The following is a 23,025-nucleotide window of genomic DNA, read 5'->3' as shown; positions in this document are numbered from 1 at the left end:
GAAGACATTTGGTAGAGAGGGCCTTGTTTTGCTGGAGCTGATGGGAAAGACCGAAGGCAAATATTTATCTGCTCTTTATTTTTTTTTTAGGACTTTCAGCACCAAACAGAATCGCAGAAAGATGTGATGAGATGGAGGCTCACAGGTTTGGACAGCGGAAAAACAGAAAACAGAAAAAGGAAACTGTAAAAATATTTCCACGTGTCGATACTACTATGTTGACTTTTCTGACAGAAATAAAAGCTTATTTCACAAAAAATTAGGATATACATCATTAGGGGGGGATTTTGTATTTATTTTTACTTTTTGAGGTCATTTGGAGGTTTACCTGAGCTTTTAAAACTGTTGTTTTAGCCAAACCATTTAAGGTATGCTACAAATTAAAATCAGGACAACGTTTTAAAACAATAAACAAACCCAACATTTTGTGTGTTTTTTTTAACTTTTTTTTAGTAAATACAGAATTTTGTGAGGCTTCTTGAAGCCTTTACCATCCATTTCCACATTCAACAAGAAGACCTGTCTGTGGACAAAATTTAGCCAGAACCGTATTGTTCGAAAAAAAACCTTTATTTTAAGTGGCGTTCTTAACGTTTAAACCGTTTGCCGTTTTAAACTTTAGTAAAAGTTATTTTTCATTCTGAACACTTTTAGGTTGGGGTAAGTTGTATAATCTCCGCTTTTGGCCAATGATGTCAGGCGCTATCTTGTAGCAAAGCCAACAAAACAAATAAAGAACAAATATTGCAGTTCCTTAAATGGCCACTAGAGGCAGGTTGCAAAACAAATTCTTGTTGGTTCTCATTTTAAAGTGTAGGATTTTCACACAAAAAATACATATATGAACAGCTAAGTTCAAAATCCTGCATGATGTTTTTTAATTTTTTGGCTATAACTGACCATTGTTTCGTCATAGGAACCTGAAGTGGGTCAGAAAGGCTGAATAATTTTAGCAAATTAACTGCTTTCTAACTAGACCCTATACCGGTAATCTATTCTTTTTACAGAGTCCTTTTTAGAGCTGTTTTGACTCTATTTGTGCTTTTTTCCCCACAATGCCCTGCTGTCCAGGCAGCACTTCAATAAACAAAGACCAGGCAGCAAAATACTTTTGAATGGACACGTCCTGCTGGGAGGATCTAAGCGGACTGTTTATGGAGGGGCTTGTCAGCTGTTACCACTGGGATGTTGCAGCATGTGGAAACAGTGGGGAGAATTGGCCTTTGATGCGTTCCCCACTTGGTTCCCCCTCTCTGCTCCTCTGTTTTGGCTTTGATGGGGCTCTGGGAAGTGTTTGTCAGCAACAGGAGGCCGAGCTATAGACACCCACACAGCAGAGGACGAGCACATATGGGCTGAAACCAGGCGCACACATTTCAGAGCACACCTGCAGTGTTCAGACGCTTTCAGCTCCACGTTCCTTTTTCTTTAAAATAATGGAGTCGTTAAAAATCTCCAAGATGACCAGCAATTTGTTTGAGATGTAGCCTGTGAGCCATTGGTTCTATCTCCCTCAGTTACGAGGCTAAGACGATGCAGGTAGGGAAAAGGTTGAAGTACAAAAGAATAGTTAGTCTATTCATAGTTAGACTGAAAACATTCCTCTTTGGACAGGCTTATTGTCAGACTAGCTAGTATTCAGAGAATATTTACCTTACTGTTAATTTGTTTAAATTAAACTTAAAAATAACAGTAAAGTTGTTAGTAGGCTGCTAGAAGTTTGAAGCTGGGGAAACTATGGTGCACTAGGGTTCTGTCCTCTTTTCTCATCTACCTCTACCTACCTCTAGTCTCCTTCTCTCCTCCATTCTTGATCATTACTTATCATTTCTCCATGCCTCTATTTGGTGCAGTGCGATTCATGTACTGTCCCTCTTTCCCACTCCCCTCCTGGAGGTCCCTGACCGTGTACCTCCTCTCTGGCTTGCCTCTACTACTGCTCAGCCCATTGAGACGACTGTTGTTGTGAATTTGGGCTCTCTAAATAAAATTGAATTGAATTGAAGATGGTAAATGGCGTACACTTATATAACGCCCCCTTCTTTGAAGACCCAACGCGCTTTACAGTCACAGTCCTGACCACTGGCGCCAACCTATGACCATAAGCATCTATGTGGGGTTCAGTGTCTTGCCAAAGGACATTTCCATACATGGGCAGGCAAGCTGGGAACCAAACCTGCAATCTCTTGATCAGATGTCGACCGCTCTACCTTTGCACCACCCCCCTCCAAAAATGGCTTAAGTGTTCAAAATGGTAATCATATTTGGTTTTTCACTTTTTTCCACTTTAACTCAAGCAGTGAATACATTTAGAAGTTATTTTGGCCAACTTGTGACAGATGCTGGTGGAAGAATGACGTACCATCCCACCGCAGTTTGACTGAACTGGAAATCAGTTTGAGGAAAAGATGCAGTTGATCAGGAATTTTCTACACACTGCATTGTTAAGTTCATGATATACCATACAAGCATGTTCTGAGGTATAGTCACATGAACCCATATAGGGGTTGACCTGTTGTGGTGCTGCGGGTTTTTGGGTTATCTGGGCCAATGTAGGGTCGTAGAGAGGAGTGGCCACTTCTTAAAAGGGAGCGCAGGTGTGTTTTGCAGTTCCCTTAAGGCTCACTAAAAATGGAACGTACCATTGTTGTAGGTGTGGTAAGTGTATTGGGAAATAACATTCACATAGGACATGTGGGTGATGCTGTTGTACAATGCCCTTACATCACACTTTAGTCATTCAGAAAGCATTGAGTGGTCTTATCTACCCTTATGGCTACATACTGTCTGTGCGCACAGGATGGGAAAACCTGGACAGGCTACACAGGTGTTCTGTACTTATCGCGTGAACATTACTAATGGGCTCCTTGTGCAGTCCACAGGATTTGGAGGGTTGAAAAATAAGTCAAATCTGCAGAAAAAGAATGAGGACACGGCAGCAGGGCAAGTCTTCCGCTTTGTGCTGTGTGATTGCGGCAGACAGCTACCGTTTAAGCTACATTAAAGGATACATTTAGTATTTCTAAAGTAACAATACTTTTACTTGTGTAAAATCTTTGAATACTCCACCGAACTCTGCCAGTCTGAAAGGGGGGAATTAACAACCGGTCTCCAACAAGGTTCGGTCTTTTCTAAACACCGACCATCCAAAATGCTTGGGGCTATTATTGAGTGATATTCGGAACAAGGCTTTGAAAATCCTTGTGTTAAAGTAAATCTACCCATTGGCAGAGTTTGGTATACCAGGACTATTTAATTATCCGATTTCTGATGTGCATGTAAACACACCAGATAATATTTCTCCTTGGTATTAGATCAATGAGGTCATCTAAAAAGTGCGTAAATCATTTTTGCAGCAAATTTGGAAGACTGAGTCACATTCTAATCAAAAAATTGGACTTACTATTTTTAATCTGGTGTTTAAAATGAATCAAATATTGCAAAATGACTGACGTTCAAAGATTTCTTTAAACTGAAAATAAAAATTCCCCTCAGATAAACATGAAGTTTTACTATTAAGAAAGCGACATGCGTGTTTAAAACAGGGGCGGATCTTTGCCCCCATCACAAAGCTTTGCCCCACAATTGTTTGAGTCAATATTAGTATCATTACTGACAAAGATTAAGAAATCATTAATACGAGCTTATTAAACATCGCAAACATTTCTAATAGAATCAATAAAACTATTAAAAATATTTTTTATCCTTTTATTTGTGATGGCCTCCCACTCTGGTGTTTTGCCACCCTCTTGCCCCCCCCCCCCCCCCCCCCAATATAAACTGTTTTAGCTCCGCCCCTGGTTCAATAAATAATAGACTTGTAGAAAACATACAGAGAAAATCCCGCATCAACTGAGATCTGAGCCTAAGTTTATAATATTTCAAAAATGTTCATGGAATTTGAGGTTTTCTTTGCTGAAACTTGCATTTAAGATACAACAACATTGATTACAGTCTCCTTTGAAAGCAAAGGCAAGGCGTCTGTTTCTTGCACAGGCATGTTTCTGAAATGCGGGCTAATGAAGCTCAGGTACCGCCGCATTCCCACGTGGATTTATGACACTTTAAATTTGAACTTTTCACCCAGCGAGGAGCTCAGCTCGGATCCTCCCAGAATAGCTGCACCATCTGGCAGACAAGCTGAAGCAAACTCACGGTTTACATTAGAGAAGTGATGTGTGAAACGGCTTAAATCTGAACACGTTTGACTTCGGCTGCTGTCATGAGCTTCCAAGGACACAAATTGAAACCAGAGAAGCTCTGAAGTCGAAGCGCTGCCTCCACCAACTGTCATCGTGGACATTTTTCTTCATGGGGAGCACTGAGGAGGATTACGCTCCAAAAACAAACTTCTACAACTAAATAAATATTCACTTTTAATGAAATTATCTTTGAAAAAATGTCCAACTAACTTGTAAAACTTCAAATCTTCCTTTCTTGAAGTCAATAAAAATAACTTAAAGTAGTAAATCTCCAAACATTTTCACACAGTTTTGTCTGAGTCCAAATTTGAATAAAAAAATATCCATAAAAGGAGAAAAGTTATAAAGTAAGTACATAAATGGGAAACTTTTTCTACATCACTTTTGAGGATAGTTAACTACTTTTTAACAAAAATTTGCACTGTAGTTTAAGAAACTATTACTGATGTGCCTGTTGATGAACGAATGAATGTAAAGTAAAAAAGATTAATGGAAAACAGGTTTAAAAAAGATCCTAGAAAGACCCAAGTGACATAAAACTAGTTCCTTCCAGACTGATTCTGATCAGACTAACATCCATCCATTCATCCATCCATCTTCCTCCACTTATCCAGGACTGATTTGAGTAGCCCAATAATACTGGAGATTTATAAACGTAATTCCAACGCCGATGCAAAACTTTATTTCCAGAAAGTGTTGCTTGGGACAAAGCTGCTTTTCTCTGTATCATAGTCATTTGGTTTATGTTAATTCCGCCAATACTTCACTACTGCAATGTGTTGCATATCAACGTAAGGCTCTTCTGTTGGAATTACATCGATTATGTTATCGGTTGAAGAGTTATGGTTGTTCAAAGACGTCAGAACTAAAGCTGCTCCAGGGTTAAAACATAAAAGGAACTTTTTAAATCGGACAAAAAGAATTTCCCCTTTTAACGCCAAAGATGTTAGTAAATAAACGTATATTCAACCCATTATAAAGCTGCAAAAATCACTTTTGAACAGATGCAACACTTAACTGATGCAAAGTGTTGTATGGCGGCGCAAATTTAACATTGGAGCTAAATCTCCCATGTTGAAGGATTAATAACTGAAAATCACCAATCAGTATGCGGGGTAAAAATATATCTATGATGAATTTGTAGTTAAAGAAAAAGCATTGAAAGAGAGAAAATGAATATTCTTTTATTTTCACCACCACAAATTCCATTAAACTCTCATTAAGATTCAAATTTGTGCAAATTAGGAGCCGTGTAATCTGACAACTTGTAAATTTCCTGCTTTTATTTTTACCAGTTTCAGGATTGCCTGTAGGTTCTTTACTTGCTGAGGTCGTGTTAACACGTGTGGATGACGAGAAACAGCAACCCACTGCTCCCAGTGGGACCTACAGCATTAAGAACCTTCACTTTTACCAGAGATCTGCAACATTTAACTCTAAAAGAAACAATTGATCCAGTTTCTCACAGAACTCAATCCACAGAGACACAAAGTCCCACTTCAGCGTTTAGAGAAAGTGTAGCCTTTAAATATGTACAAGAATTGAATTAGTTGAATTACTTTTCTATATTTAACTATTTTAACTGTTTTTTTTACTTTTGACTCAAGTTACTTTTAAAATAAAATACATGCCGTGTCAAAAATGCACTAAAAGTGGAAGAAAGTCAAACATGGCCTATGGTGCACCTTCATTCTTTTCCCCTTTAACTATCGATTATAAACATAACATTTGTGAAAAATCCAATTTTGTATAAAGAATTAAGAACATAATACAATAATTATATAAATAAACAACAGTAAAACCAATTTTAAAGTAATTTAATCCTTTTTCATTTTTCTCAGTTATATATATCATATGATGCTTTTCTTATACCTTGTCATAGTAAACTATATCCATTTAAAGTACAGACCAAAAGTTTGGACACACCTTCCCATTCATATTTGGTCTGTACTGTAAATGATAACATATCCTGTGGAACACGAAAGAACAATTTTTTTTAAATGAAATATGAGTTATTTTCATTTTCCTGCCCCGAAGTTAGACGACTCGATCTCTGAGGCTCCGCCTTTCGCTCCTTGTGGGTGTCGCCCATTTCATGACCTCAACCTAAAGCCGGTCTTTGCGGTGTGTCTCCGTTTCGCCCACAAAAACGAACAGCATATCTGAGTTTTTGTAAAGCTGGATGTGCATTTTACAGATTACCTATAGCTTCCTACCTGGAAGGGGCTGTTCCTCACCGATCTATGTCACAATGGGAAAACCCACTCATTGTGTTGCGAGGGGCTGGTGTTCAGAGAGCAGGTTTTTAGATAAATGGTGTGTGAATGGATCAAAATACCCCTTTGGGGGTGTTTTTCATGAGGAATGGACAGTATGATACACTTAAAAGCTCAAAAACTGGATTTAGTATGGCATTGGCCATTTAAAAGTGAAAACGTAAAACTATATTAACTAAATCAAATGAATCTAAACTACAAATACATGTATTCAAATTGCATTTTTCTTCATTGTCAAAGAGCCACAATGGAAAGATGAAAGAGCCGGACGTGGCTCCGGAGCCTCAGGTTGCAGGTCCCTGCACTACACCTTAAAGGGTCTATATCATGCAAATTCAACTTTTTTGAGCTTCTAAGTGTATTATAATGTTCATCCTCACTAAAAACAACTACCCCAAAGCACTATTTTGCTACAATCTGGGTTTTCCTCCAAAAAACTGCACCAGCCCCTCCCAATCCACAAATAAACAAGTGTGTTGTCACAGTGTGACATCACAAAGGGAGAACAGCCCCTTCCCCGGCAACACCACTCCCGGGCCCACTTTCTCTGTTGATCGGCTAAACACTTTCATTCTGTGTGCACAGTATTCATCTCCATCTTTGCAAAAGTTCGGATGTTGGTGAGAGTGGCCGGCTCTGGATTGGCGTCATGAAATGGGCGCCACCCACAAGGAGTGAAAGGCGGAGCCTCAGAGATCGAGTCGGTTTACTTCCGGGTAGAAAACCAGTCGCAAAAATAATTAATATTTCATTTTTTAAAAAGGCTCAAGAAAAGCATGATGTAGGCCCTTTTTCACTAGGTCAAAGTTAACCTAAAAAGAGAATTTTAAATTCATGCTAACTTTATTAAATGTTGGGACTGAAGCAGACTTGGACATAGAAGGAACCTGGCTAACTCATCAGGACGGCGCTGCGCCGGTCTAACCCTTGAAGTGTTGGGTGATGGGGGCTCGACACCTGACGGAGGGTGAGACAGATGATTTACTGCCCGCTAAACAACAGACACATTGTTCTGTCATCTTCCTGCCTCCTTTCTCTCATCCCATTTATCCCCCGCAGCGAATCATCGATGCCATTCATGCCCTGAAATGCTACGCCGTCACGATTTTCTCCTTCTTCTCCTTTGTTTCTCCTCTTGCCCCCCCCCCCCCCCCCCAACAACCCCAGGCATTCCCTGAGCCTCTCCTCTTAAGTTTTTCTTTCCGCTAAGATTAAGTGTGACAGATTGGCAAAAAGAACACATGACAAGAGTTCAGATGGCAGACAAGAATAAGATCAGACATGTGATGCGATATTAAGAGGTCACAAGAGCTGACGCACACGCATTTTCAGACAAACCCTCTCTGATTTTAACCATATGATCCACAGCCTCGCTATCAAAGCATGCGCCCTCCCCATGCACCATCCCCTTCAGATCTTATCGCCGCTTCGCCGCAACACAAAAGCTGCACAAAAACGTCGGCGGCGAGAAATCTGAAGTGAAGGTTTGACGTTGGCTTTAATTTGATTAGACTTGGGCGACGTTATTTCACACGATCGGGAGTGAAGAACGGCATCTGCTACTGTCAAACGCATTAACTCCTGCACACTCGCAGACAGGAAGAGTGAAGTATTGTTTGAATCTACTTTCTTTCCATTTGGTCAAACAACAGGCATTTTAATGCTTTCAAGACGCCGATGACAGCTCTGCACAAGATTTATGGCGCTGAGGAATTGTGAACACATGTAACTGAGGCGGGTTAGATAATATTGCCCAGAGGAGAGAAAAGTGGAAAACAAAAACCTTTAATATTGAGGAGGGGATTTTTCCTGCATGCGTGGATCGAGTTTTGGGTTCCTGAAGTCACGGTGGCAGCTATGAAAGAATGACGAAACGAGAAGTGGAGGAAAGAAATGCGGGAGGAGCTTCGTCTGAGGGAGAAAATGTGGTGCCACGGCAGCAGGGTCCAAAAGGAAACGCAATAAAAAGTCTTCAAAAGGCCCGGCCTTGACATTGAAAAATAGCAAGATTATAAAATACAGCAGGGTAACGAAAGAGAGGAGTTATTGTGTTTGGCACAGGATGGGGAACTGAGAGCCCAGGGCCGCCACGTCAAATGAGCCGGCACTGACGGAGGGAGTTAGGCCTTGCAGTGATTAAATACGGGCCTCTAACCTGCCGGCTGCCAGGCATTCGGGCAGCAGAGATGTTTGTGCGCAGGCAGCACAACCAACACAAAACAAAGACACAGAGAGGGAAAAACGGGCCCGTCGGATCTGAAGTAAAACCCGGAGCAAACTCTCCGGCTGTGGGGGAAAACGCGCTCAAAGAGGACCTGGCCCGGTCGCAGATGGATGAAACCAGAGTCTGAACTTTGAAGTGAGCGCCATCAAACCGCCGTTTGTCTGTCGGAGTCGGTCGTGTGACGGTGCATTTGTGTCACTGTGACACCTTTAAGACCTACTCCAAAGAAAATGGTGTTTTTAGCATTTGTTTTAGTAATGGAGGACACGTATAAAAGAATTTACGTTTAAAACATTGAGTATTGTTTGAAAAAACTTGAAACTGACACGGCCGGCCAGTAGCTTCTTAGCAACAATTCTAAAACCTCCACTTGCAGACAAATAGACGCAATTACATTGCCGTTTCTTCGTCTTGAGCCGACATCTGGCTCTAAACTGGGCGGCTGGATAGCTCCGCTTTGCCTGCCATTTTTTTGCTACGCTAGCATTAGCTTGGGCTTGTGAGGCGCTTGTTGCTAGCAGGAGAAAGAGTGTAAACAAAGGCATGCTGGGAAAAAAAGCTTGCCAACAGTCCCGCCCACAACCTCAAAGTAAATTTCTAAGAAGCTCTAAGCAATATTAAAAACTACACAGGCTTTTGGATTTGAGCTAAAAAGTAAATGCATTATCAATGCATTTCCAATCAGACTGAGCTTCGGTTCGCTCTGGTTGTCCTCAGTCTGAATAACGCTCTGTCTTCTGAGCAGAACAACTGGACCAAAACAGCCATTGGAGCCGGGCGTTAGGTGATGTACACAGAGAAGCGCAGCAATGACGAGACACAGCAACTAACTGAAACCTGGTTGGGTAATTGCAGGCTCATTAAAACTACTTGTAACGTGATACACATTGCTTCTAACAGGTTTCCCGACAAGAAGAAGATGATGGTTGATTGATAGTTTTAAAAAAAAGTCCTCGATTGGACCATCCACAGATTTACACGTCTCATCTCAAATACAGACAACTAAGATGAGGAAACAGAGCTGCAAATTTAGAGCTATGCAAGCAACATTGTTAAAAAGAGAAAATTACATCCCCCTCATCATCGATACGACAAAAGACTTTTTTCTCTACAGCCCATGTTTCTGAGAAGTCCTTTAACTAGGAGTGGGTGATACTGAGAGTTTGGGAATTGATCCAATTACAGGGCCAGTAGCGGCGATATCGATACTGATACTTTTTATGAAATGCTTGGTTATAGAAAATGTTTGGAATTACACAATTTTTTGTTCGGTGTATGTGGATAATGTCCTGTATGACAGGTCAGAGACTTTCTGGGAGGGGGTGCTGTTCACGCAGCCACATTGGGTTGGTTTTTGCTCAATCGGGCAACAGTGCAGACAGACAGTAGTAACTGCTTAAGTTAATTTAAGGTCTTAACTGTATGTATTAAAGAAAAACTGCAACAAAAGTATTGATCTCATCCTGCTAGTATCAATACTTGACCTTATCATCGATACTATTGATAATCAGATTGATCCTCCCACCCCTTACCCTTAACCTGTTAGTCACTTTAAATTACCCGTACTCGACCCTTAACCGAAATTTCAACGACTGTTGGAAAAAGAAGAAAAATAAACGAAAAAAGGAAAATAGAAGGGAATTTGTGAGAAAGTTTTTTTTTTTACTTTCTATCTGAGAGTCTTAGTATTCTTAGTCTTAATCTTAGTATAGGACATAGTTTCTGCAGAGCGGCAGGAGTTTATTAGAAATTTGCCTCTGAGTTGTGGGTGGGACTTTTTGTGCCAGCAACCCCACCCCTCTTCCTCTCCCTCTGTTGATGCTATCCTAGGCACTTTACCGTTGGGAGTTGGGTCATCTAGACCCACTAGACAGTGCGCTGAAGCTTTTTTCTTCAATGATTTGTGATATTCACTGGTGTCCATGGATTACATGAAATCTTTCCACCTTTATCCACCTTTGTCATGGTAGGGAGAACATGTCAGGGTGGGGTCATCTAAGATAGCACAAGGGTTAAAAACAAAAATGGCGAGCAGTATCCAGACGTCCAGCTCTGATCCAGATTCCAGCTCAGACGAGGAAAACATAAACGTGCATGGATCTGTTTGTCTGAAAGAGGATGCATCAGAATGGAGCTTGTGGCCTGCCCAGCACAATTTGACATCACAAATACAATCTTTTTTTTAATAGACCGTTTTTCATCCGCTCCTGATTCACAACGATTTGAATATAGAAATACTAAGAAGTGCTATTTAAAACTTCAGAAAAATGACATAAGAACATGTTAAGAATACCATTTCCATCAGACTGAGTCTTTTGTGTTTTGTTACCCTGTTTAAAAGTAAAATGCTGGAGAGGATGAACGAGGTCTAAGTGACAGCATGATGACTGTTGTGAAAACACAATTAGAATTTCAAATTTCAAAGTCAAATGAGACATTGAGCAGCTCCAGACTGTCACCATCAATCTCCTCCGCTCCTCTGGCTCGTCCTGATCTGGCTTTAGCTGGTCTTGTGTCAAAGCAGGCCCTCACCCAGAGGTTTGAACTCACAGGATGTCGCTCCAAGCGATGCAGCTAATGTTTCAGCGTCGCTCAGGAACCCGAAAAGGGATGGCGTTGACAAGACTCAAATTTTAGATTTTGTGTTTGACATTAAAGAGGATGTCTTCCTTCTTTTCGTTTTATCACTTCTCACATCTCTGGATATTAAAATACTAGCGGGGCGTCTGTGGCTGAAGCTCACCATATGTTTCCAGGGAAGCAGGCCGGGGGTGTGAAACGGGAAGAGACAGGCATGCAGAGATGTACACGAAATCTGCCACGGCGACGGTTTGAGTTCATCGCTCAAAGCTAAAAGGATGACAGCGGCAGTATGAGTGTTTGGCTAATCTTTGAGAGTGACAAGAGCGACAGAAAAGCATAGAAGAACAGAAGTGAAGAAGCCTTTTGTACTTTGAAAGCCTCTTTCATGGCAAACCTCTGTCATCAAAGCTCCTCAGATCTATTTCATCGTCTCGTCACTCTGATTCCTGCCTTGGAATCTCAGCCGATAACCTTTGAAGAGGAGCTCCTGCCGAGAACAACAAGGAGGAACATCTCTCTGTCAGCACCAGTGTGACATGAAAGGCACTAAGCTATCCAGAGTTTGAGAGATTCCTGTAGTTTAATTAATTCCGAGTCTGTTTATCTGCTGGAGTATAAAAACTGGGAGCGCAGACAAGGACGGAGCTGGATGGTGCTGTCAGCGTCTCTGCGGCGTGTCTGGGCCAGCTCGTCTATCCGTCTGTCTGAGGCACTGAACCGTGTTTGTTTGGCTGATTTGAGCCAGATGATCCTCATTGTCACACCCTAAACTGAATCCTCACATGAACATGGCCTGAGGGCGCGGGAGCAATCTGAAAGACTGTGGCCTGTCTCTCAACTCCAAGACGGCTGCACATGATGATAGGAGACAAGAAATGTCATAGAGGAGGACTCAGCAGAGGCGCTGGCGGTCTCCGACGTCCCCCTTCAGGGACAGCCACTTGCTAAATGATAGCATTTAATGCAGAATTAGATTAAAAGGATCTCATGCAGTGAGTTTGGTGTATTTTGGATATGGAGGCAAACAAGATTCAACCCCGTTGGCAGCTTTGATCGTTTCAGTAGAGACCAGGTGTTGCACATGACTCCTCAAACCTCATCCCAACAATAAGAGACTCCTTTAAGAAGCTAAGTGCCAAAAGTGCCAACCCAGACAGGAATGGCCTTCAGAGGACAGGAGAGTTTTCAGGAATTTTCATGGCTCATAATCTAATTAGGACAGCCCAAAGAATGAGGGTCAAGTTGAGGTTTGGAAAACCCAAAAAAAAGAAAAAGCTTTCCAAGTGAACTGTCTGTATGAGAGTTCTAGGAGAAAAAAACAACTGTCTGTATGTAAACTTCCTTTAGGGAGATTTATTGAACATCAGAACTGCTGCCTCTGCAAAAACATTGCCTACGATGAAGCAGAAAAAGCCAAAACAATCCATCGGCAGTTTGGATAAAAAAGCTAAGAGTTCTGTAGTTTTCTACTTTACTCATCAAACTTACCAAGACTGCACAGATGGGTAAAAGTATTTGGTTCTGATGACATGAAATATTAAATAATCTTAAAATTCTGCATTATTTTGTCCATCTACAGCTAAATTAGCAAAACAAAACAAAGCAGAAATTTTAAAAATAATATGACTTGGGCTTCCATGAACAAAGTTCATACTGTGCGTTTATATCAATTAATCAATAAATCCAAGTTTTTTATAAAATAGTGCCATTTATGCAGTTGCGCAGCATTAAAAACAGAAAACACACAATATTACAGTAAAAACCCAACCCACCCTTCACCCTTCCCACTCCAGTCCGTTAAAACATATGACCCATGGCAAAGAATTTTAAAATCAATCCTGAAACGCGCAGGGAGCAAATGCAGTTATATGTTTACGAAAAAGAAGAAAAAAATGAACAGCAGGACACCAAACCACTGAGAACTGAACTGAGAGTGACTCCACCCGTAGAAAATGGTCAACTTCCTACTCCAACCAAATGAAGTCAATTTAGTCGCCATTTCTGTCTTCGTCAGTAAGCGGTGATTGGTTTGAGTTTCTATGGAAACCACTCCTACCAATCAGGAGAGTGCTTGTTCAAAGTTCACGCCCCCAGACCCTACGTGAAATCTGCCAGTCCATCTGTTTCGAATGCTGGACGTGACACCGCAAACCCCCATTAAGGCATGTGATTGGTCAGTTCATTGTTTGAACTACAGAAAAACTATATGGAAAAAAGAAGAATTATCTAGAAGATGTTCAAGAAAAAGGTATCCGAATGAGTAAAAGCCATTTATTTCTTTTATGAGTTTATTGCCTTTTGGCTTCTTGGGGCCAGCGGGTACTTCCTGTTTTGAACGCCAAGGGGGAGGGGCTCGCGCGGTCCAGTCCTTTAACCTTTTTTATGGCCGTGTCACACAGCCAGTATGAACATTTTGCACATATTGCACAGTGGAAAATTGGTCATATGTGAATATACGTGAAAAAAGTGAGACAAATTGTGGTTTGTATATGAAATTTTCACAGATGTATACGCGGAACGTTCATGGAAAACCACAAATTTGTGCATCTCACGAAAAACACGTACAATTGCATAAGATTTATGTAATAATTGCGTATAAATACGTAAAATATGCATAAACTGCTTAATTCTCACCAGATTAACAATTTTGAAGAGCTCAAAACCAAATTCACGTAAAGATCCGTCGGCCAAAACCCTCAACGGACATCAGCGCACATCGAAGAATGACAAACGCAAAAAAAAAACATTTAGAAATTATTTTCACACATGGGTCACGAAAGGCCGAAATTTTATACGTGGAAAATGTGCAAAAACTACGTAGTGGCTGTGTCACAAGACGAGTTTTCATGGACATACGTTTTTCATAGGTTCCAGTGTCAATAAGACTATTGTTCACAATAAAATAAAAAAACAGATTTAAAATGTCTGTAGATATTGTTAGTCCAGTTCCCATTTACAGTCAATGGACCGTGGACTAGCTACAAGGGCAACATTAGCTTTACACTCAATGGTACAAATATTTATACATACAAAAAAAACGGATACTCAAATAAATTATTCAAATTTTAATCACGTGATATACTTTTTGAGTGCAGGATAATTTCTTGAAGTCCCTTGAGGCTCATTAAAAAATCTTGGGAATGCTTAACATTGAAAAGTTATTTTTCTGGTTAATTTTTGGGCAAAATATTTTGGAGCAGGTTCTTCAGAAAAAGGAAGTGATTTAGTATTGACTATTATTATATCAACATGAGGTCAATCATTGTACTAGATTTAACTGAAATAACAGAAAAAGGGTCTTAATTGTGCACGGTGTCCTTAAACAAATTCAAAGTAGTTAGAAAAAGGGAGTGAACATGGGAAAGAGTAACCAAACTTCTGGTTTTCCTTCAGTGCATTTGTTATTATTGGTGCTTTAATGTGTTGTTTGTCAGATATCAAATGACTCCTATAGCTAGCATCCCTGCATGCAAAGCACGCCTGGTTACACGAGCCATTTGCCTCAAACATGCAAAGTTTGTACTCAGTTGGGTCGGATAAACTTCCGTCCAGCCACAAGTGAAATCAGTGTTTGTTAGGACCCAGACCGAGTCTGCTCCCTGTAGAAGAGGGACCCACAGAGGTGGTTCTGGGTTTGAAGGGAAAATCAAACCTGGTGGAACTGGATTAGCCAGTTTGGGGAGGCCTAGATTTGTTCTTTTTTAACTTGAAACGAAAAACCAAACAAAAAACGAAAAAAACTGTTCTTTGACGGTTTCCAGCGATGCACATTCTGAAAACGATCATTTTGGAACATTTTCCAGAGTTTAGTTCATCTAAGCCAAACAAAGCACTGAAGACAAGAGCTGCTCTCTGCTTGACTTTAATCAGCTCATGCTCTTCAAGCCAGATCGCGGTAAATTACAGTTTATAAAAGCTGCGTGCCAGTCGTAAATCATTCACTGTTGCAAAAGACCCCCGACAAAGGAACGGTTAACGCCGTTTATCACCGTTCTTTCAGCTGCTGGAAGGTGGGAGGCAATCCAGGCAGCCTCGCAGGCAGCCAGCAGGTGTTGAGTCAGAGCAGCAAAAACAGATGTGGAGCCGTCAGTTTTCACCTCATCCACGTCTGCAAGGATTAAAAACCGGGAAGAGCCGACTCTGTCTTCTTTAAAAGCGAATTCTTCCAAAAGCAGATGTTTTTCAGTTGGCCTTTCATCAGGGTGGTCTCTGCTGCAACCGTGTCTCGGCTAAAAGTTGCGTTTCTGCGGCTGCTGGTGTCTTCAAGTTTCTCTCAGGTAATTTATAGTCCTGCAGACGTCCAAGCAGAATGCATGAACTCTGCAGGATTCCAGTCCAAAGCCACACGCTCATGCAGCAAGTGTTTCTAAGGCGTAAATGGGGAGATTTTCCACCTCAAACGCTCAGAAACTATTTTTTAAAGCCTTTATTTCCTGTCTAACCATAAATAATTATAGATATAGACAAGCTTGTGGAGAGCTCCCTGCTTGGAGATGACAGCTGCATTGAAACCATGTGTTTTCACTCTTTGCTTTGACCTAGGGAGGTCTCCCAAAATCCCTCGCACAATCCCCAAGCGGCTGCCACCAAGCGTAGAATCAACAGCTCGCTTGGCGGCCAGCTTCAAACCAGATTTTCTACTTCCAGTGCCAAGCTGCTGCCATATCCCATTTCTCATCAGACCTTTATGAACCTAATGTGGGAATCCATTATGACGCTCGCACTCTTTGCAGCTTCACTGCGCTCTTTCTTCGCCCCTATCGGCTGTCATGGATCCACGGCTCATGCCTCCGGGGCCCCCAGCTTTGGTTCTGAGTCTGTGCTGGCCCGGCCCCGGGTCATCCTCCGCTTTAGTCCCGTTCACCCTTGTCAAACGACATTCTCGTAGTGTCAGCGCGCAAAATAAGAGACAGTAGGTTCAATGTAATGTGCCGCAGATGAAATAAAAGAAGTTTTGTTGAATGGCCACACTTGATTTTTGAAGGTTTTGAATAGATGTGCTTGTGCTGCTGCGGCTTGACCTCTCTGTGCCCAATTTGGAACAATCCCGCTTGTGTTTTGCAACTTGCCGAGCGCTCATATGCTTCCTTTGCTTTAGCTAAAGAGTTTCACCACTGTACGAAAATGTACCCAGGAACAGTAAATCTAACTGCTGCTGTATGTGTCTAGTCTTTGTCTTCTTCTCACACAGACTTAGCCTCCGTGAACTTTTCACCCCAGCTGCCACCAGAAGGCTGTCGTGCTAAATTATACCTGTGTTGGTTTTTGGCAGCCTCTCCCATCAATTGACAGGCAGGCGGTAAGTTCAGAGATACAGATTAACTTGCTGTTCAAAGTTTTTCCTTCCATACTTCATCAGATTACAGCTCAAGGCTTCGGAAAAGCTGAACAAAAAAAAAACGCCCCTGAACATCTGGTAAGGCACTGGTTGTATAAATGAATTTGGACTTTAACTTGAATCCATCTTTAATGTGTTTACGATGTCAAACTGAAAGCAGGTTGAGACTTCTGTTTCTGCTCCAGAGTCGTCTTCAAAGTTTTAATTATGGGTCAAAAAGCCGCTGTGAGGTTCAACTCGACAGAAAACGCTTTTCCCACATGTTGAAAAGCTTTGACAAGTCAAGACATATTTTGCTGATTTATTAGAAAAAAGATAACGTTACTGCAGAAAGCACAAGAGTGTTTTATGACAGGATTATTCAGCTAAGGTAGTCTTCACTTGATTAAACCTCAGTCACATGCACTCACTTGTCCGGGAGGTTGACCTTTATAGTAGCTGTGGGATTTTGGGTTGTCCAGGTCCATGGAGGGTCATAGACAGTAGCGGCACATCTCTAGGCGTGTGTTTTGCAGGTCTTCGTGGTTTGTACGGCCACCTTTAGGGATCTTCTGTAAAAGGAAAGTACCATTGTCGTGCATTGGGTAAGTTTATGGTGAAATATTTGTAAGGCTAAAGGTACAGGTACTTACTACAGGCACAGGTGATGATGTCGTAGGGGGTCCTTATGCAACACTCTAGTCGTTAGCTAAGTTCAAGCACTGACCCGCTACTGACTTCACGTGAAAACATCACCCGCCAAAATTTAGTGACACCTTTAGCGCCTTTGTAAAAGTCACCACTGATCATGGGTCCCCATATGTTGTTGGAGGGGCCAGCAGCTTCTTTCTGTCTTTCTTTCTTTCTTTCTTTCTTGGCTGGCTGGCTGGCTGGCTGGACTAAACATTGACTGTATCTCAGACCTGGACTGAGTGACGTCACCCATAGAAAATGCTTTACTTCCAGCTCCAACCAAATGAAGTCTATTCAGCTGCCATTTAATCATGATACGGACACCGCCATGTTGGAGCTAGATGACGTCAGTAAGCATTCATTGGTCCAAGTCGGTCTCTTTCATCGTTTCTATGGCAACCACTCTCCCCAATTGGGAGTGAGCTTGTTAGAAATCCACACCCCTACCACTTGAAAGCGGACTATGGAAAACCTGTCAATCAAAATTTTTTGAACATCAGATGTGGGGGCCAGGAGGCACCACCTACTTTTTTTTAGGCATATGATTAGTCAGTTTATAACTTGAATTACTTGGAATAAAGATAAGATATAGTGAACACATTTGAATTAGAAAGATGTTAAATAAAGGTATCAGAGCAAGAATGGTTATTCTGACAACAAAATGACTAAATGACAGCTGTTCATTTCTCTATAAAAGGTTAATGGAATTCTGGTTTGCTGGAAGCAGCAGGCACTTTCTGTTTGGCACGTCAGGGGGAGGAGTCACTCAGTCCAGTTCACATATACAGTCAAAACGCACTATGTTCAATAAAGGTGTCCAAGCAACCGCTTCAATGAAAAGGCTATGTAAACACACGTCTGCACTCGTTTTGGACTTCTGTGTTTAAAACTCTCGCGTCATGCTTTTAAATTAAGTTTTTGGGCTTTTTGTACAAAAAGTTTGGTGAAAAGTTAAACCAGTTGGACTTTGACCCATCTTTGGATTTTGTCGTGACGTTTGGGGATGGTCCTTTTCAAAACACGGAAGTGTCAACTGCAAGTCCGTAGATAATAGTAAGCCGAATTCTGGTATTAAGGAAATATCTGTTCCCGATGTCCTAAAAATAATTTCGTCCCTCAAAAGCTCCAAAGCTAGAGATACAGATAAAACAAACCAGTCCTGCAGACATTGATGATAACGTTGTTTTTCTTGGGATCTTTAGACTTTATTGTAAATAACCTTTGTAAATATCTTTATCACTAATATTGTGCGTTTGTATTGTGTCCTAACCTTTTATCCTGCCTTAGGACAACGGATGAAATACAGCTCCTGCGCTCCTGGCATATTTATGTTGAAGCAGCTGCTGAAACATTGATTAATATGCACTGTCCTGATTTGAATAAATAAACTAACTAAACTGGTTGAAAATCTGTGACCTGTGTGAACACCCTTTAGTACAAGCCCATTCAAAAAGCTGTTCCAGCGTTCCTGAAGGTGCCACACATGCCCAGTGTGAACGTAGCCTCAGATGTAATCAGCTGCTCCCATGTCCATGCTGTTGTTTGTCAAATGTAAAGACTGGTGAGACCAGACCACAGTGGGAATCCAAACAAAGACACTTTTAGTCATTTTACTCAAAGGTGGAAACAGTGACAATTTACCATCAGCTGTCAGACCTGCAGCTTTTAAAGCAGAGAACAGGTTTTTCTCTAAATGAACCAAAATACCAGTTATATACGTGTTATACGTAGGTTTGCCAAAGGTATTTCTGATTTTTTTCTGACTTCAAGAACAGTTCCTTCGTATCTGCATTTGTTTCTCTATCCTGATGTTTGTGTATTTTTTTGGACTCGCATCCAAACAAACTCAAACACTCGACAACAGATTCTGCGCCCTCGAGCATTTCCAAACACTTATAGAAAATAAGATCCAGGTGGGCCCAAAAGAATTCTTTTTCTCCCGTTGCTCTGAGCAGGAGCCTCTGGGGAATTGACGAGGTGAAAACAAGGCCGCACGCACAAGCTCAAGACAAAAGTGAAAAAAACAGTGACCTTTGACTGTGTTTGCGGTCTACACCCAGGCGTGAACCTCCAGCCTGAGGGCATGCTGGGAGTTAAACCAGGGGGACGGGGTCATTCAGAAGCAGCGAGGTGAGAAAGAGTTGAAAGAGAGACACCTATGGGATTCCTTCAGCTGTGCCGCATGGACCGGCCTTATGAATCATTTTTAGTCTGTGATTAAGCGGCTTCTGTTTGGACTGAGATGTGAGTGACTACATTGATTTTTCAGAGAAAATGTTAAAAAACAAACACATTTGGGTTTAATTTGGACCACTTTTAAAACTTTGTCTTGGCCCTCCAGGAGTGTCATGTGGACCATTCGTGGTGCACAGGGTCAGGAGTTGGGCTTAACTTTGGTCTGTGAGGATCTGTGAGGGTCAGGTATCTCCTGTGGGCATGGAGAACATACTTAACCCTTGTGCTATCTTAGATGACCCCACCCTTACATTGACGTGTTCTCCCTACCATGACAAAGGTGGATAAAGGTGGAAAGATTTCATGTAATCCATGGACACCAGTGAAGATCACAAACCATTGAAGAAAAAAGGTTCAGCGCACTGTCTAGTGGGTCTAGATGACCCAACTCCCAACGTTAAAGTGCCTAGGATAGCACAAGGGTTAAGACGATGACATGAGGTCAAAAGTGGACCAAAGATACAGATGCAGGCCACATTTAAGCTACTAGTATTTGCTAACTGGGGAAAACTGGTAAACGATGGCATGGATGGGTCCCAGAGAAATGAAGCAAGTGCATAATTTGTTAAAGCGGGGGCAGCGGTGGGCTGGAATGGCTCCTGAAAAACGAAGACTTACAGTAACAGATATCACACTCAATCAGTTGTATAACGTTTACATAACGTATACGGCGCACATATCACGTTCCAATTACGTAATTGACGCACCAATTTTGGGTCAGATCATTTACGTGGTTTATTCGTTCTTCTTCTGTGGTTTTACTGTGGGTCATTGTGATAAATCATGTGAAATTTTCACGTAAAGAACCACAACCTTTCTCACTTTTCCACGTATGATCAATTTTCAACCCTGCGATATGCAGAAAAGGTACAAAGTGGCTGTGTGGCTCGACCTTAAAATCAACATATTAGGTTCCTTATTTCATAGCTTTTCGTCCACATTTAGAACATTTCCATTCGGTTGGGCCGATTTTTGCTCAATTTTCCACCTTTTTTATGCTGTATGTTGGTTTCTGTTGTGAACACAGGCGTCTGAAGTCCAGTCCAGCTTTTTCCTGGCCCTGCAGACTCTTTGTGCATGAGATGAGTCAATACACAGACCGAACACGGTCCACGCTGCACACCTCTATAAATCCAATTTATGACAGATTAGAGAGAGCAATGGCTTTTCCACCGCTTTCCCCATAAATACAGCTACACGCTCACATGGTTTATGCCTCTCCCTCCTCACAAGATGGAACGGGTGAGCTGATGTTTATAGATGTCATGGACGCGCAGTGAAAATGTCTCCCACTGGCTGGACTTCAAAGCATTGATAAAAGAAAGCTGCTCGGCGATAAAAAAAAAGGCCAAACAGCTGTGTGTGATGGGATTCTGCTTTGTTCCTCGCAGAATTTGCGGGGGCAAAAAAAGCAAAACTTTGAGGAGAATTTGCTGCTGAATGATGGTGAAGTTCCCACGATGGTTTTTTTAGGAGTACATATTTAAAACGTTTTGGGAAATGTAAAGACATGGCACAAAGCCCTCCTCGCCTTTGGAGCCAGAAAACAGGTCGGAAAAGGGGGGGCCATCAGATTTGACGTAGGCGTTTTCTCCTGACAGCTGTAATTCTCCAGCCTACGGAATTTCATCAACAGCAGTTGCGTTTAAGCTGTGCCGCAGGGCAGCAGCCCTTTTAAGTCTCCCTCCTCTGACAGGTAGATTTATTAGTCCTGAAATTTGTACAGATCAGGCGTCACTCATGGCAGCCTGTCAGCATGTCAGATGGGCCTTCTGGCTTTTTTCAACAACAAAAAAAAACTTCACCCGTCTCCTCCTCTTTTTTTTTTTTTTCGAGCTTCAACCACTTTAAATATTTGAGGAACAGGAAACAAAAAAAGCATTCGTTTGTCTTTTTTCAAATGGTAGATTAACATCCAAGATGAGCGATGCTGTCAGGAAAACAGACAGTCGGGCTGATAAGGAAGAAAACTGAAGGCTGCCTAAAAACGATTCATCAAGCACAGCAGAGCAGAGGGGAGGCCGCTGTCAGTCATCTGCTTTCTCAGCTCGTTTTGGTCCACAGTGAAAAGCTGAACAGCTACTCAGCACACGCTAAAAGGGACACCGACTGGCTTGAGGGGTTCCGTTTTTTTCAGAAAACGGGGCATATTTGACAGTTTTATTGATCTCAACACTGAGTTAGACCCTTGATTCACGCAGAGGAATCATTTTCCCGGGATAAATGATGAAGTTCTGAGTAGGATGTTGATGTGGAAAAAAAACAGGGGAGTTCCAGGATGAAAGCACCGCAGTGGGAGGTTGGACTGCTGCAACAAGGACTTTTACTTCACTTACTTCCACTGAAGCTGGAGTTCAGAAATCTACGTCACTGAAAGTCCTGAAAACATGAGAGCCAAGTTGTGATTGTAACCAGAGATGTTTCAGCTTCTGGTTGTGCAAATGAAGAAAATTGATGATCATATTCATCCAGCTGCATGCTGAGAGTGCTCTGTGTGTGGATGGGGTCTACGTCCAGACCCATGAATCTTTGTCAGGTCAGAAACAAGCTTTCTGAAAGGTTTTAATGATGAGCAGAAGCTTTTGAATTTAGACCAACTTCAGTAGCTTCAGATATGACAGCCGTAGCTTATAACCCTTGTGCTATCTTGTGGGGTCCAGATGACCCCACTCCCACCGTTAACTTGCCTCCTGCAAGGAGGCTGTTAGTGCTGTTCACGTGATAAGTGTTCTCCTCGTTTATGAGGAACTTAGACAGAGTGTAGTTTGTATGGACATCCCACAGACACAAACGCATCAAGCGCGCGGTCAAAAGGGGCCAGTACTCACTAATGATACTAATGATACTATCAAAGCTTCATCAGTACATCAGAGGTGCGTGCAGCTTACATTTTCCTTACAAATACTTTGCGATACAATTACCAAAGGGCAACAGTGATAGGTTAGATTTTCACAATGTCCCTTAAAGTGGCCGTACGAACCTCAAGGGAACTGCAAGACGTTCCTGTGCTCCTCCCAACGTCACTTCATGGGCTCGACAACCCACAAACCTAAAGAACCCGTCTGGTTCAGAGCAGTCCCACATGTTCAACTGTGAATCTTGGGTTCTGAATATTTCCACAGGTTCAACTATAGATCTTTAGTTCCAATAAGTTCCACAGATTCAAATGTAAATCTTTTGTTCTAAACAGTTTCAATTATTCTACTGCAATGTTCTGCAGTTCCACCGATTATACTGCAGATCTTGAGTTCTAAACAGTTCAACAGATTCTACTAAAGGTTGGGTTCTGAAGATTTCCACAGATTCTACTGCAGATCTTTGATTCTGAACAGTTCCACAGATTCAAGACCTGTTCATCAAAAGAAATTTGGGTTTTTTCTGAAGATTTCCATAGATTTTACTGTAGATCTCAGGTTCTGAAGCGTTCCAAAGGTTGTACTGTAGATCTTTGGTTCTAAATAGTTCCCTCTGATTTTAGTGGGGATCTTTGGTTCT

General features: G+C 41.7%; 1 long non-coding RNA gene across 1 annotated transcript in view; it reads right to left on the bottom strand.

Moving 5' to 3' along the window:
* Positions 1-16,949: 16,949 nt before the first annotated feature.
* LOC110016030 overlaps positions 16,950-23,025 on the bottom strand; it is a 52,531-nt gene continuing 46,455 nt past the window's right edge. The window contains exon 4 of the long non-coding RNA XR_002874345.1: positions 16,950-17,174. This is a non-coding gene — a long non-coding RNA (uncharacterized LOC110016030). The remainder of the gene's footprint in view (positions 17,175-23,025) is intronic.

The sequence above is a fragment of the Oryzias latipes genome, chromosome 12, assembly GCF_002234675.1.
Source record: "Oryzias latipes chromosome 12, ASM223467v1".
Taxonomy (NCBI): Eukaryota; Metazoa; Chordata; class Actinopteri; order Beloniformes; family Adrianichthyidae; genus Oryzias; species Oryzias latipes.
The sequence above is the reverse complement of the archived record's forward strand: the minus strand, read 5'-3'. Positions and strand labels throughout refer to the sequence as shown.